At 34.4% G+C, this 14,525-nt stretch overlaps 1 long non-coding RNA gene across 1 annotated transcript; it reads right to left on the bottom strand.

Moving 5' to 3' along the window:
- Positions 1-5,363: 5,363 nt before the first annotated feature.
- Positions 5,364-12,626, bottom strand: LOC129769422 (uncharacterized). The gene is made up of 2 exons (XR_008741875.1): positions 11,862-12,626; positions 5,364-5,532 (listed from the first exon to the last, which is right to left on the bottom strand). It is a non-coding gene; the product is annotated as an uncharacterized LOC129769422 (long non-coding RNA).
- Between the last annotated feature and the right edge of the window lie 1,899 nt (positions 12,627-14,525).

The following is a 14,525-nucleotide window of genomic DNA, read 5'->3' as shown; positions in this document are numbered from 1 at the left end:
GTAGCTTTTCTACACTGTAACTTTCATTTCAATTCTTACAGAAAACGTAAAAAAATCATTACTCTAAAGAATTTCTTCCTACATAGGTGAATTAATGTAGGAAGAAATTAATTTCCTTGTTCTCAGTTGTGGGTTTAGAGAGTTCAAAACTCATTGCGAATTGGAGCTTCTTACAAATGGAATTAAATGTCCAATTAACCATTATAACTACATATGTATGTTGATATTCAGCCTGGATGAAATTCAACTAACATCCTGCTATTACTCAAAATTCACTTCAGTACATATTTCTGTCAGTGTTCATAACAGATTATCTTGGAGCTGTGATCACTTCTCACGTTCACCTCTCAGCCAACAGTGTATTTTTCATTTCAATCCAACCCTTTGGCTCTGGCTCGGAACGCTCGCTAGCGTTCTGGGCGGAAATTGCAAAGGAAGTTGTGCGATACTCAATCAATTAATTGTGACATCACCGAAAAGAATCTATTTTTGGACTACCTTTGCTCTTGATGATAATGCACACAAATATCCTGGCGGGGTTGAAAAGTGTGAGGAAACGATGAATCAAGGTAAATGATGAACGAAAGATGAGTCTGGATTCAAGTAAAATGAAATAAACCTTCTATGTCACGTTTTGAATTTCTTATTTCAATAAAAAATTGAATCAATTTCCGACGTTTCCAGCTGGATGGGATTGAATTGTTTTTTTTATCACGCGAAGTATCGTAATACACCGAAATCTGGACACTTAAGCGCATACGATGATAACTTCGATCATTACAAAAAATATTGACATATCATAGCATGCAAAATTGCAAAAAATTGAAATCCCAACATGTATTCATGATTTGAATCCCGTATACTTTTACTTTATATCCGGACACATTTTGTCAGCAGCGTTTCTTTGAGAGAAAGGGCCTGGCCGGATAAGGGAATAAAAAGTGCGCCCGAACCATATCACCAGCTGTATGACAAATATTGTATAAGATATCAAATAAGAAATTTTGGCGGTTTTTTGAACCCCTATGTGGATAACATAGGATCTATAGTGAAAAACGTACTTTTTCGTTTGTTTCACGCCATACTCAAAAGCTTCTAGATAAAAATTTGAAAAAAATACTAAATGTGCATCTCACTACGGTGTATCAAGGAAATTTTTTAAAAAAAATCATCACAAATTGAAGATAATTGAAATTTTGGAAAATTTTTTTTTGGGATTTAGAGATTCAGTACTACTCTAATTCATATTTAAATGTTTTCTTATGGATTTTCTAGATATGTATTTCGAGGTACAAAAAATATTTTCGGGCATTTCGAAATTTTGAAAAAAATATTACTTTGAGACCCACATTTGCTCTGATTTTTATTTAAATGCGTTCGTATGTGTTGTTTTTTCCACATGTAGCGTAATTTTTTCTTGAATTTTTAAGAGGACTGTGCGAAAAAAAATATTTTTCTGGCCTTTGGTCATTTTTAATTTAGAGACCCAGTAGGGTAGGGCGCGGCTAGTTGGTCATAGGGGTAAGTTGGTCAGTGACGATATCTTGGAATCTGAGCGTCCAAAAAATTAGCGATTTATGGATGAAAAATAGCGAATAAAATAAGCAAGTTGAAAAAACTTTTTAATGAGTAGGTTAAAAAATACGAACACGATTTTTCCTAAAATCATTCACTGTTTGCGCATTATAAAATTGGTTCTGAAAATGGTAAATAATTACGAAAAAAAATCGGTGCTAACATAAAACAAAAGTTTATTGTGTGTATTAATTTCAAACGTTAATGGAAATCGCTTTTAAAATTATTTTTATTGAATTTTCATTAATATTCTTTTTCTTATATAGAGGAGCTAGTTGGTTACACAAACTGCTCGTTTGAGAGCAACGCATATAAAAATTTAAGGTATACCGCGTTTCATTACGCCAGCTATAAACAAATATAGAAAGGATATGTTTTACTACTAAACCCATAGTATTTGAAACGAGACAACCTGATACCAACCCCCGCACAAACCACTTGAAATATAATTGTCATATTTATATTTTTTGCTGTAAAATTTTCATTAAATATAATAAACGAGCACATTGAATCTCAGAAGTTACAATATACAAAGTTTCTATATACTTTGGGGCGAACGGTATAAATGTCATCAAAACAAATGCAAGCATGAAACCGGTTTTGCGCCGCAGGGATGCCAGGTGAATTTTTTTCAAATGTCTTCCATGATACGATAAAAATTCTCAAATTTCTTCACCATAATATCGGAGGAAAGTGCTTCACACAAAAACGGAATTGTGGCAACTCTATTCGTTTATTTCAGCTTTGAAGTTTTGGTTGTATCTCAAACCATATCCATGAAACTAATTGTTGAAAAGGTATGTAACCGGAAAACCTTCGATTTGTGAGGTGGTCGTTTGAAAGATCTAGGATAATCTATTGTATAGTATAGGCCCAAAATAATAGCAATGCAATGTCACAATCATTCGAATTTTCAAGGGCAAATGAACTAATGTCTTATTTTCGGCCAATAGTTAGAATTTCATGGAAATAATATCTTTTGAAAATCCACGTATGCTATCATACTGAAATGTCTTCACATATTTCATAATGTCTTCAAAATGTATTCACAAAATCAAATGTCTTCAAAATGAAGAATTGTCTTCTAGCCTGGCATCTCTGGTGCGCCACAAAGTGGAAGAGAGACGACATCGCTAGAAAAGATCGCCTGACTAATTTCCAACAACGATGATAATTTGAAATTTTCATTAATTTGTTGTTTTTTCACTTGCTACAGGATATTTGTTAACTGTTTTTGTTTTGTTTTAATAAATTTATTTATAATGAAGGAAAATGTGGGTGTGTGGGGTTAGTTAGTCAATTCATTCTCAAATATAAAGACGTTAGATAAAAGAAAAATGTCAAATAAATGATTCTCTGGTTACTTTTTATTGAAAGGGCAAAATTTAGAATAGTAAGCTTCATTTTGGTACATAACATTCTAACGCAATACTTTGTACCACAAAGTTATAGCCAAATTTATTCCAAATTGACCAACTAGCCCCGCCCTACCCTACTGCCCTAATATTTATTTAAATTTTGTTTTTTATATGTCTAAATTTTGTCGATATATTAAGAGCATTGTGCTGTACAAAGATTTTTTTCTCGTATCTTAAAATATATGAGATTATCTTTACATTGGATTTAGATGGTTTACCAAATTCATAGGAGTCAGTAGTACGATAGAGCTCTGTGAGAAAAAATAAAGACCTTGTGGAAAGATCATTCGAATGAATGAGAAGAACACTTAAAAAAATTTAAATTACTATTATTTTTTTATTTTAATCTTACAATTAAAATCCACGAATACAATAAAATAATCGATTTCAAGAAAATAAAAAAAAATAATGACGATGAAGAAAATTATTTTTGTGTCTCGCAATGCTCTTGAAAATTCAGGAAAATATTACGCCTCATGTAGGTAAAAAAACACATAAGAACGCATTTAAATGAAAATTAAAGCAGAAGTTGGTCTTAAAGTTATATTTTTTTTTTCAAAATTTCGAAATGCCAAAAAATATATGACTTTATTTTGTACCGCGTATTTAAATTGTTTTTTATTACAGACTTATCTCACTTCTTAACTAGGCGAACCTAGCCAGAATTTTCACCTGCCCCCGGGCTTCTGAATGCCAAAGGGGGACTAGGCTCTGCGGAATGCACGTATCTGCATGCTCGTGCTGTTTCAGTCCTGACCGAGAAATTGTCGGACAATCGCGCAGGTGCTAAGGATGACCGACTTTTGGATGCCGGCCAATTCCTTCTCCATATTCAACACCTTTAGCGCTTCCAGAAGTGTCTTCGGGACATTGGTTATTACTAGTTTTTTTTGTTGTTTGTTGATTGGTTTTACTAGTTTTTTGATGAAAACAATGTTTGAAGATATTTATCGATACACCTTAGAAAGATGTATTTCAGTATTTTTTCTTATTTTTGTCTCAAAGCCATGGACCCTATGGTGTACCATATAAGGACTCAAATATATGGTACTACTGCCAAAATGGTTTATTTAGTACACTATACAATATTTTCCATACAGCTGGTGATTTGGTTTGGGGGCACTTTTTACTCCCTTACCCGGCCAGGCCCTTTGTTATTGACTTTCAATATTTAATTGTTATTCTATTATAATCCTAAACCAAACATCGATAATGAACAAACGTTATGAAATTTATCTTATGATTGTTATTTTAAGAACATACTTTTATATAACTCCTTCAATAAGAAATTTCATCGTTAACCTTTGATCCATCTAGATTTTAAATCATCTTCTGAATGTGTTTTTTTCCGGACATAGGTTTGTAAAACACGAATATTTGTTTCGCTTCTGGACATTTTTTGTCAATAGTTAGGTACAATGCTTGATACTACACAGACAAATTGATTAAACATGCTATAGATGTTATTAGTTTAATATTATATTGAATATATGTAATAAAAACGCGTCCGGATTTTTTTATTAGATTTTAAGAGGCGTGGTACTTAAGGCTTTTGCCTCAACGCGTCTGGATTAAAAAGCCATCCGGAATCAAAAGCATTACTGTATTTGGTATGTGAAAAAGTAATCAAATTTTTCACGTGATCATGAATATTCAATTTAGCACGTTCATAATTAATCAATTTATGAACCGTTCATGAAAAAAAGTGCAGCTGACGCATATCGAATGCTTGTGTAAGTTTATGGTGACTCTGCTCCATCAACTAGATTTTGTAGGGAATAGTTTGGACGATTTAAAGTGGCAATTTTAGTGTTAAAGACAAAAAGCGTCCGGGTCAACTGAAAAAGTTTGAAGACAAATAATCTGAGATATTACTGGATCAAGATTTGTGTCAAACGCCACGGTGCCAAAGTAATGCTCTGTATTTGGTGGGATCAGAAGTGTGTGATCCACTATCAGCTGCTAAAACATGAGTTAATCTTAAACACTAAACTTTACTTAAAAAAAACAATTTCTTCTTTTCGAGCACACGATGTGCATCTATTCACTATTCAAATTTAACTCTATCCTTACATTCATTGTCCCTGCTTATATATATCAATGATTTGTGTTTACAACATCTTGAATGTGGGAATGTTTATTCATGGCATCAGCGCGATGCTGATATCGATTCTTGTGAACGGTTGATTGTTTATTCTTGGTCTCCGGGTGGTCCGATAAGTTGTGATTGTTGATGATGATGCAGCTGGATGGTGATTCGGATGTTTATATTCTGCTTATCGGCTATGCGGTCTCGATTTGTGCTAACTGTGCTAACTCCTCCCCTCTTGATTGCTTTGTCCTCAAAGTTTACTTTTGGATGGTGCGTAATGGTGTTGGTGCATCAAAGAATGCTTGAAGTTGTTTTTTTCTTTCGTCTGATAATTCCTCTGTGTTGTTGGTGTCAGGTTTAATTTCCGTTGTTTTTGGTGGCTCATTTATTAGGATGGTCTCAGCGTTTTTGTCGAAGTGGACTGTTATGTTGGCCTTTTGTTTACGTCTGGAAAGGAATCGAAGAATTGCAAATGTGCTTGCGATTAGAATTATTGTTGATAGTCCAAATGATCCAAAGATATTGAGTTTCCAACTCAAGGAATGATTTTGCAGGTTTAATAGTTCCAATTTTTCGCGATGTTCAAGGGTTAAATTCTGAAGGTATTCCACAGGTGGTGCGTCTATGATATGAATTTCGTTAACACGAAGTCCAGTGGTAGGATCATATGTTTTTGCAGGAATAGTTGTTTCATAATTGGAATATTGTTCGCCGTTGATATGAAGATTGCATTGGCTGAATTGTATTAAAAACGATCCATATAGGGGTTGACTGGAATTGGTTCAATTTGATGAGACTTCTGCACCAGCGTCATTGATCAAAATTGTTGCATCGTTGATTCGTTTTACGAGTCCCTTTGAATATACCTTTTCAAAGGTGCAATTTGAATGTTTCCCTGTAGTAAGTTTATATATGCATTCATTTGCATGTTCTATTTGAGAATTATCGCATAAGAAATAGTCATCTTGCTCTTCACAAGGTTGATTCAATTCGTAAACATTTGTTTGATTTCTGATAATGTAATTTTTGTTCAATAAAATGCGTTTCATTGACTTGATTATTGAGTCAATGTAGTCGTATTCAAATGTTTCAGTTGATACTTGTGGAATCTTTAGCATATAGATAATGTGCGTATTATTCAGCATTACTTGTGCTTTGGCTTGTGTTAATAATTCTTCGAAGGAAGTTATGTGAATATCGTGGTTTTGTAGAAAGGTTGCAATTTTTGTAAAATCTTTTATCGATAGTAGTTTGCTACTAGGGATTCCGTGTTTGGCCATTAGAATTGCTTCTTCTAATGTTTCTACCTGATTTTGTAATGAGTCTATGTTGGAGAGAATTATCAATTGATTAATTTCGAGGGAATGGTTTTTTGTTCTTTCATTCTCGATCTTTAGTACTTGATTGGTTATGTCTGTTATTTCTTGGATTCGTTTGTCGATAGCTTCGTTGATGAATAACTGCTTGTTGTTCATGGTTATCAGGGCGTTCATGGAGTGATTGATGATTCGGAGATCTTCTGCATCTGGGCTGCCGGCGATCCATTTCCAAACTGTTCCGATTGTATCCCACCTTTTTCTTCTGTTTACAAATGGTTTGATTTTCATAAATGTTTCATATAACTTATAATTTTTGATTTGGATTAATTCATACAATGGATTATTTGAAGGATTATTCTGTATGTCACTATTAACATTGAAAATTGTATTGCCAATTTGAATTAAATCAATAGGATGTACAATGCGTATGTGTCCTATTTTTATTTTTGCTTTTCCTAGTGGTACAATTGCGAGTGGGTTATTTGTAAGGTCGTGTATTTGAATTCCTGCCAGTACTTGAGACGCGCAGAGGGCGAGTCTGTAAAGAAACGAAAAATGTTTTTATTCGCTTGTATTCTTTCGTAAATTACATTTATGGATTTTTCGATTATTGGAATCTATAATGTATGTATTGTGATCTTCTTTTATTTTTATAATGTTGTATCGACTCTTACGTTTATTGTGAGTATTTGTTTTTTCATATGCATAGCTATTGGGTTCGTATGTTTGATAAGCTTTTGGAATAATTTTTTCTTCTTTGTTTTTGTATAATTTTAATATTTTTTCATTATTTTTGTCTCGACTTCTTGCTATTTCTTCATAGGACGCATTATCTCTACTTTCTCCTATATAAATATTTTTTGGTGTTTTGTTAATAAATGAATGTATTGTGTTATTGTATTTATGAGTTGCTTCTTGAATGAGAGTAGTAATTGGCATATCTGGATTTAATGCTTTAACACATCTAGCTATTTCTCGTATTGTAGAGTGACATCTTTCTACTTGGCCATTGGTTTCAGAATGATTAACAGGAGTTTTGAAGATTTTGACACCTAAATTTATAATGTTTTGTTCTACGATATTTGATATAAAAGAACTTTCATTATCTATTACAATTAATGCGGGCAAGTCCCAATCATATAATAATTCCAAAAGAACATTCTTTACATCAGAAATGGCCTTTGACTTAATTGGTTTCATTTTGAGATATTTTGAAAATTTGTCAAGTGAGGATATAAAAAGGAAATTGGCATTGTAACAAAATATATCGAGATGTATGATCTCGCCAGGATAATTAGGGATTGGAGTTCTTACGGGGATAAATTTCTGAGGTTGTCGTTCATATTTTTCCATTTTGCAAATTTCACAAGTTCTTATATATTTCTGGAAAAGTTTATGTATTCCTGGGAAAAAGTATTTCTTTATGAGTTGAAGTGAGTTTTCCTTTGCATTCCGATGAGCGAAATTATGCACATCCTTGATTGTTTCTAACTGTTGTTCTTCATCTTGAATATCTTCTACTTTTGTTTGCGAAAATCTCACTTTCAAAATTTTTGAATTATAGTTTGTTTTATAAATTTCTTGTATAATTCCCATGGTTCGTTCATCTGTCATAATTCCGTTCAATATTCCTGGGTTGAGAAATTGTTGTAGTTTGTCCTTTAGAAAGTTTATATCAAAATTTGGTTCAACAAAAGTGTGTCTGTTGTATTTTTCAAAAAGAACATTAAATTCATAGGATGAATTAGGCCCAATCTGAAAAATTAATTGGTTCCGAAAAACGTTAATGGGAGCCTCAGTTGAGGGTATATAGGAACTGTCATCTTCTTCTGCCGAATGTTGAGTAGGGGTTAATGAATTTATTTGGATGCGTGAAAGTGCGTCAGCTACTACGTTGGATTTCCCTGGTTTATAGAACATTTCATAATCATGTTCCTCAAGGAAAGCTTTCCATCGTTTTAGCTTTGCATTATTGTTTTTGGGTGATAATGTGAATGTGAGTGGGAGATGATCTGTGTAAATTTTTAGTTTTGCTCCGTAGATAAAATTCCTTAAGTTGTGAAGAGCCCATACGACTCCAAGCATCTCTTTTTCGTTTGTTGCGTAGTTTTCTTCGGTCCTGGAAAGAGTTCGAGAAATAAATGTTATTGGTCGTTCGCCGTCCTGGAATTGCTGTGATAACACTGCTCCTATTGCTTTATCTGATGCGTCTGTGGTGAGAATGAAGGTTTTTTCAAAATCTGGAAATGTTAAAACGTCTTTAGAAGATAAAATTTCTTTAAGAGTATTAAATGAATTTCGTGCATCATCATCTAGATTGATGATTGTGTTTTTTGACTGATTTTTCAGAATTTGGCGATGGCCATCCTCCCCTCTTAAAAGTTTTGTAAGGGGTTTTGCGATTTTAGCATAATCTCTTACAAAACGTCTATAATATCCAGACAGTCCTAGAAATGCGCGTAAATCTTTCAGAGTTTTTGGTTCAGGGTATTTACGAATACATTCAACCTTCTTATTGTTTGGTTTTAGACCTTCTTTTGAAACAATAAAGCCAAGAAATTCGACTTCGGTCCTTAAAAATTCTGATTTGTCAGGTTGAATTTTGAAATTAGCTTCTCTTAATGTTTCCAAAATTGTTCTTAAATTTTTCAAATGTTCATCAAGTGTTTTACCGAATATTATGATGTCATCTATATAGACATGACATATTTTTCCTAAGTGTTCTCTTAAAACGTCATCCATTACTCTTTGGAAGATTGCTGGTGCATTCTTTAAGCCAAAGGGTAAACGAATGAATTCATATTTTCCATTATTAACTGAAAAAGCTGTTTTTTCTATATCTTTTTCAGACATTGGGATTTGATGAAATCCTGATGCCAAATCCAATGTGGTAAAAAATTTGTTTTCTCCTAAGTTAGATAGGACTGTGGATGTATCCGGAATTGGATATCTGTCACTAATTGTTTTTGAATTTAATTTTCGGTAATCTATAACCATTCTGTATTTCTTTTCTTTAGAAGCATCCTGTTTCTTTGGTACTATCCAAACTGGTGAGTTGTAAGGGGATCGTGATGGTCTAATAATTCCATCATGTAAAAGTTTTTCTAATTGTTTATTAACTTCAGATTTTAAAGCTTGAGGATAAGGATAAGTTTTGCTATAGACTGCATTTTCGTCAGTAGTTCTGATATCGGCTTTGACCTTTGTAGTAAATGGTAATTTTTCATCCGGAGGTTGAAATAAATCTTGAAAATCTTTTAAAACTTTTCCGAGTCTGTCTTTTTGTTGCTTGTCTAGGTGATCATCTCGAATATTTATTTTGTTGATTTCCTGTAGTTTGTATTGGAGTAGAGGAATAATGAATTTGTTTTCTAAAATTAATTTTTCATTTGAAGTATCTATTACTGCTTTCAATTCTTTTAATGTGTCGTGTCCTATGATTGCATCAAAAGATTTTAATTCATTTAAATGAAAGAATTTAATCAAAACATTAGAATATGGTTTGAATAATTTTCCGCTGGAATATTTATTAATTTTTATATCTCCGCCTACTGAAGATACATAAAAAGGTTTTTTTATTTTGTGGCTGATACTTGCGTATCGAGGGTGAATGAAATTTTTGTTTGATCCTGTGTCAATTAGAATTTTTAGTGGTTCTTTTGCCTTACCAAAATAAAGAAAGTATGGTAGGGCAGATTTTAATCTAAAAAATTTAGTTCTGCTTTTTCTATGTCTTCTTCTTCAGGTGTTTCCCGTTCTTGTGTGTCAATTGTTTTCATATATCGTTCATATTGAGATGATTCTTCGGTTTGTTCCTCTTCATTATATTCGTTATCTATGCATGGATAATCGTGATCATTGGGATTAATTTCAACGAAATTTTGGGGATCTTCATATTGGCCGGTTTTAATGTTGAAGAGTCTTGGTCTCTTCATTGGGTTTACCTGAGTTGTATTTTGAGGTCTATTGCCGTAATTTATTTGTCTAGTCCTAATGGATGGATCTATTTCCATAGGTTCTGGTGGAGGTTGTCGGAAAGGATTTCTGGGAGGTAATTGTGGTTTTGGTTGAAAGGAATGTTGCGGAAATTGTTGGAAATTTGGTTTTGGAGCATTCCATTGAAATGGGGGCCTAAAATTATTGTTGTTATTAATAAAGGGCTGGGGTTTGAAATTGTGATTTCTGAAATTTTGAATGGGATTTGGTTTTAACATACGTGGTGGTAATTTTAGAGGATTAATTGGAATTAAATTTCTGGGTGCTGCTGTATGTTCAAAATGTTTTGGTTTAGTTAGCATTTTTCTGCATTCTACGTTTTGGAATGCGATACAATAACTGTATGCACTTGCTAAAGAAGTTGGTTCATAATTTCGGATGAATTTATAAATGTCTCCATCAAGCCCTCTTATGAATGCATCTATTGCCTTTTTATTGTAAGATTCTATTAAAGCTTTTGAAGCTTCTGGGTGACTAAATCTGTGATCTGTTTTGATTTGATTTGCTATTAGTGATAGCAATCTGTTTACTTCGTCGTAATAAATTTCTAAAGAGTTTCCTCTTTGTTGTACGGTCATTAATTGATAATCGAGTGTTTCAAGATCACGCTTTTCACCATAATAAGTGACAAGTGTTTTCTTGATCATCGTCCAGTTGATACCAATGTTAGAAGCGACTAAAGCGTCATTTGCTTCTCCTCTAATTTTCCGTCTGATAGTTTTGCATACCATGTGGAATTTATTTTGCAATTCAACACTATGGTTTGCAGTAGTATTATATAATTGGATTAGACTGTCAACATCACTGATCCAGTTATTTAATTCACTTGGATCGCCTGTGAATATTGGCAAGTCTTTGACTAAATCGGGAATTTTCTCAAAAGTATCTGGGTTTACGGGAGAACCGTCTTGTTTTGTGAAAAATAGGGGTGGATCACTGTAATCAGGAATATTTTGTGGAGCGGAAGCGGCTTCCAGAGCGGTAATCCTGCTCAGTAGTTGGTTAACGTCGAATTGTTCCATATTATTTATTTTTAATTGATTAAATGCTTCTAGCAGGTTATCCAGTTTAAAAAAATTATTGAATGTTAAAAAATGTTGATAAAATAAATGTTTATTTTAACCTGAAAATAAATGTTTGTTTTAAAAATATTTGTTTCACAAAAAGTTTTATCCTAAAAATATTGTTGGAAAATTATCAAAAAATTTTAACCTTACCTGAAAAAGAATTAGTATATATATATATTTTTTTTTAAATAATATGATTATTTTCAATGAATATTTTGGAAATTACCTTTATTTTTTTCTGAAATTAATTGTTTTGTTATTTTATTTAATTAATTAATTGTCACACTATATTTTGGAATTATACAATTATTTGCACTACTTGTATTTGAATCTTTGTTAAATTATTCACTTTATTTCACTTTGTGATATTTCCGTTTTTGTTTTTAGTACTTACATGTAAATCCTGAACATCTTGTGGGAACACCACAAGACTGCGGAACAACGTACTTTCGGATGTCAATCCTCTTTCAGTGACGTCTCGAAAAGCTTCGGTGCGCGTGTCCAGTACTTTTGTCTCGATGTCCTATTATCACCTTTTGATTTATCCAACCGCTGGCGGGTTCAGCGAGACTGGTTGGTCGGGATCCTTGAAGTGTCTTCCTTCCTTCCCAGTGTGGCGGCAAATTCCTGTTTGGTCCACAAGCGAGCTCCTAACTGTTGTGGCTACTGAGGGGCTCTTCCACACGGCTGCAGAGGTCCTGCGGTCCAGAGAGGCTTCGTGCGTTCGGATATTTTTTTCGGATAGTGTGGGTGGTAACTCTATCGTTCACCCTATCACTTCACTTGTCTCACTTCCTTGGCACTACTTTCACTTGGCAAGGTCCCTATTCGGGCGCCAGTTAATCTTAAACACTAAACTTTACTTAAAAAAAACAATTTCTTCTTTTCGAGCACACGATGTGCATCTATTCACTATTCAAATTTAACTCTATCCTTACATTCATTGTCCCTGCTTATATATATCAATGATTTGTGTTTACAACATCTTGAATGTGGGAATGTTTATTCATGGCATCAGCGCGATGCTGATATCGATTCTTGTGAACGGTTGATTGTTTATTCTTGGTCTCCGGGTGGTCCGATAAGTTGTGATTGTTGATGATGATGCAGCTGGATGGTGATTCGGATGTTTATATTCTGCTTATCGGCTATGCGGTCTCGATTTGTGCTAACTGTGCTAACTCATGGTCAAACGATCAATGGAGATTTCTAAATGCATTTAATCCATTTGAAGCGAGTTATTGTCGAAAAATGTCCAGATTATGCGACCAAATATGTCGGTAATACTACATGGGCTGAAAAGCCCCGGAATTTTTCAACATGAACAAGAAATGAACAAGATTCATTTCGAGAGGTTTATCTGTCACTAGCTTATGTGTGAAGTTTTTTTGCACTTTTGCGGCGCGTTGATAATTCATCAGGCGGTTTGGCGTTGTTGAAGCGTAATCGACTGGACGAAATGTTGGAAACTCGTTATTCTTCTTCTTCTTCTTCAATGGCACTAACGTTCCTAGAGGAACTTCGCCGTCTCAACGTAGTATTACTTGCGTCATTTTTATTAGTAGTTGAGATTTCTATGCCAAATAACACGCCTTGAATGCATTCTGAGTGGCAAGCTCTAGAATACGCGTGATCACAGTGCAAGTCGGAGGAAATTTCTTTGGCGAAAAATTCCCCCGACCAGAACGGGAATCGAACCCGAACACCCGGCATGTTAGTTATGACGCTAACCACTCGGCCACGGGAGCACACAACTCGTTATACCAAGTGTATTGCCCTCGAAGGAAACTATGTTGAGAAATAAATACAGCTATGCCCAAAAAACGATTGTTTCCATTAAAAATTTCATCGGGACTTTTCAGCTCATGTCATATGATGAGCAGACAGAGTGGACCATATGTCAATAATTTATATATTGAATTTAAACAATTTCCAATCACCGAATTCAAACCAACAACGACATAAATTGTAATTAAAGCCCTCTGCAATTCTGTTGAACATTCTAAGTAGACCGGATATACTACCGTAGGTCGCGTAATTTGCTCGCCGAACCGGTATAAGCAGAAAATTTCGGTTCCGCAGACTTCTTGTAGGCACTTGTAGTTGAAATGAACTGCAATGGGGACGAGGATGAGGAATCGAGGCGGCCCAAGCCGCAAAGATGACGCGTGTTTCGCACGCAAACCTGTGTTCCAGTGGTTGCCCGGTTAGAAACACATGATACGATCCTTTTGCAAGGTCCAACCGAGCTTTAGCGAGCGTCGGACGGCATACGGTTGCCCGGGGTGATACGTTTGCCCGGTTATTTTTTGTTTTGAAATACAATACTGCGCCACAATATTTCTAGCCTACCAGTGGCGTAGTGTGCGGGCGGCAAACCCGGCATTTTCCGGGGGCGCTGGCCCTCCGAGGCGCCAAAATCCAGGAATTTTGAATGGCATTTTTTCCTACAATTATATTTCCCAATTATTATATTTCATCTTTCAATTGAGGAAAAAACATCCATCGTGAGTAGTTGCTTCTGTCCGTACATTAATAAAACCAATAACCACTCTCTGATTTTCGCAAAATTGAAACACCTAACACCACATCACATCAATACCCTTTTGATTATTCGCTACGCATACCTGGGCGTCTCTCCATGCAATGCAAAACAGATGCATGGAGCCAGTACAGAGGAGCGGAGGGGCGCCGAAATAGGCTGTGAATGGCCGTACGATGTTTTACAGTTAAAGCTTGTTTCAGTTAGAATTTGGTCGCATAAAGTAGGACATTTCTCAGCATTGCAATAACGTACATAAAAGGGGAGGATGTTATTTTGTAGGTTTATCAACTTTAAGGTTAAAAAACATGAAAATTATTCGTCATCTGTTCGGATGAGATTTCGAACTTTTCGTGTGATTTGCTATCTTCTTGGAAAAGTGGTACATTTGAATTGAATTTTTGATGGTTCTGCCACATTTCTTCAATTTGCCTTTGATATTGTCCAATATATCTCGAAAATCCGAACAATTTGGTGGATTGATAGTTTTTTCAATGAAGTTTGTTTTTCTTATAC

Source organism: Toxorhynchites rutilus, chromosome 2 (assembly GCF_029784135.1).
Source record: "Toxorhynchites rutilus septentrionalis strain SRP chromosome 2, ASM2978413v1, whole genome shotgun sequence".
Taxonomy (NCBI): domain Eukaryota; kingdom Metazoa; phylum Arthropoda; class Insecta; order Diptera; family Culicidae; genus Toxorhynchites; species Toxorhynchites rutilus.
This window is presented reverse-complemented; position numbering and strand designations above follow the sequence as displayed.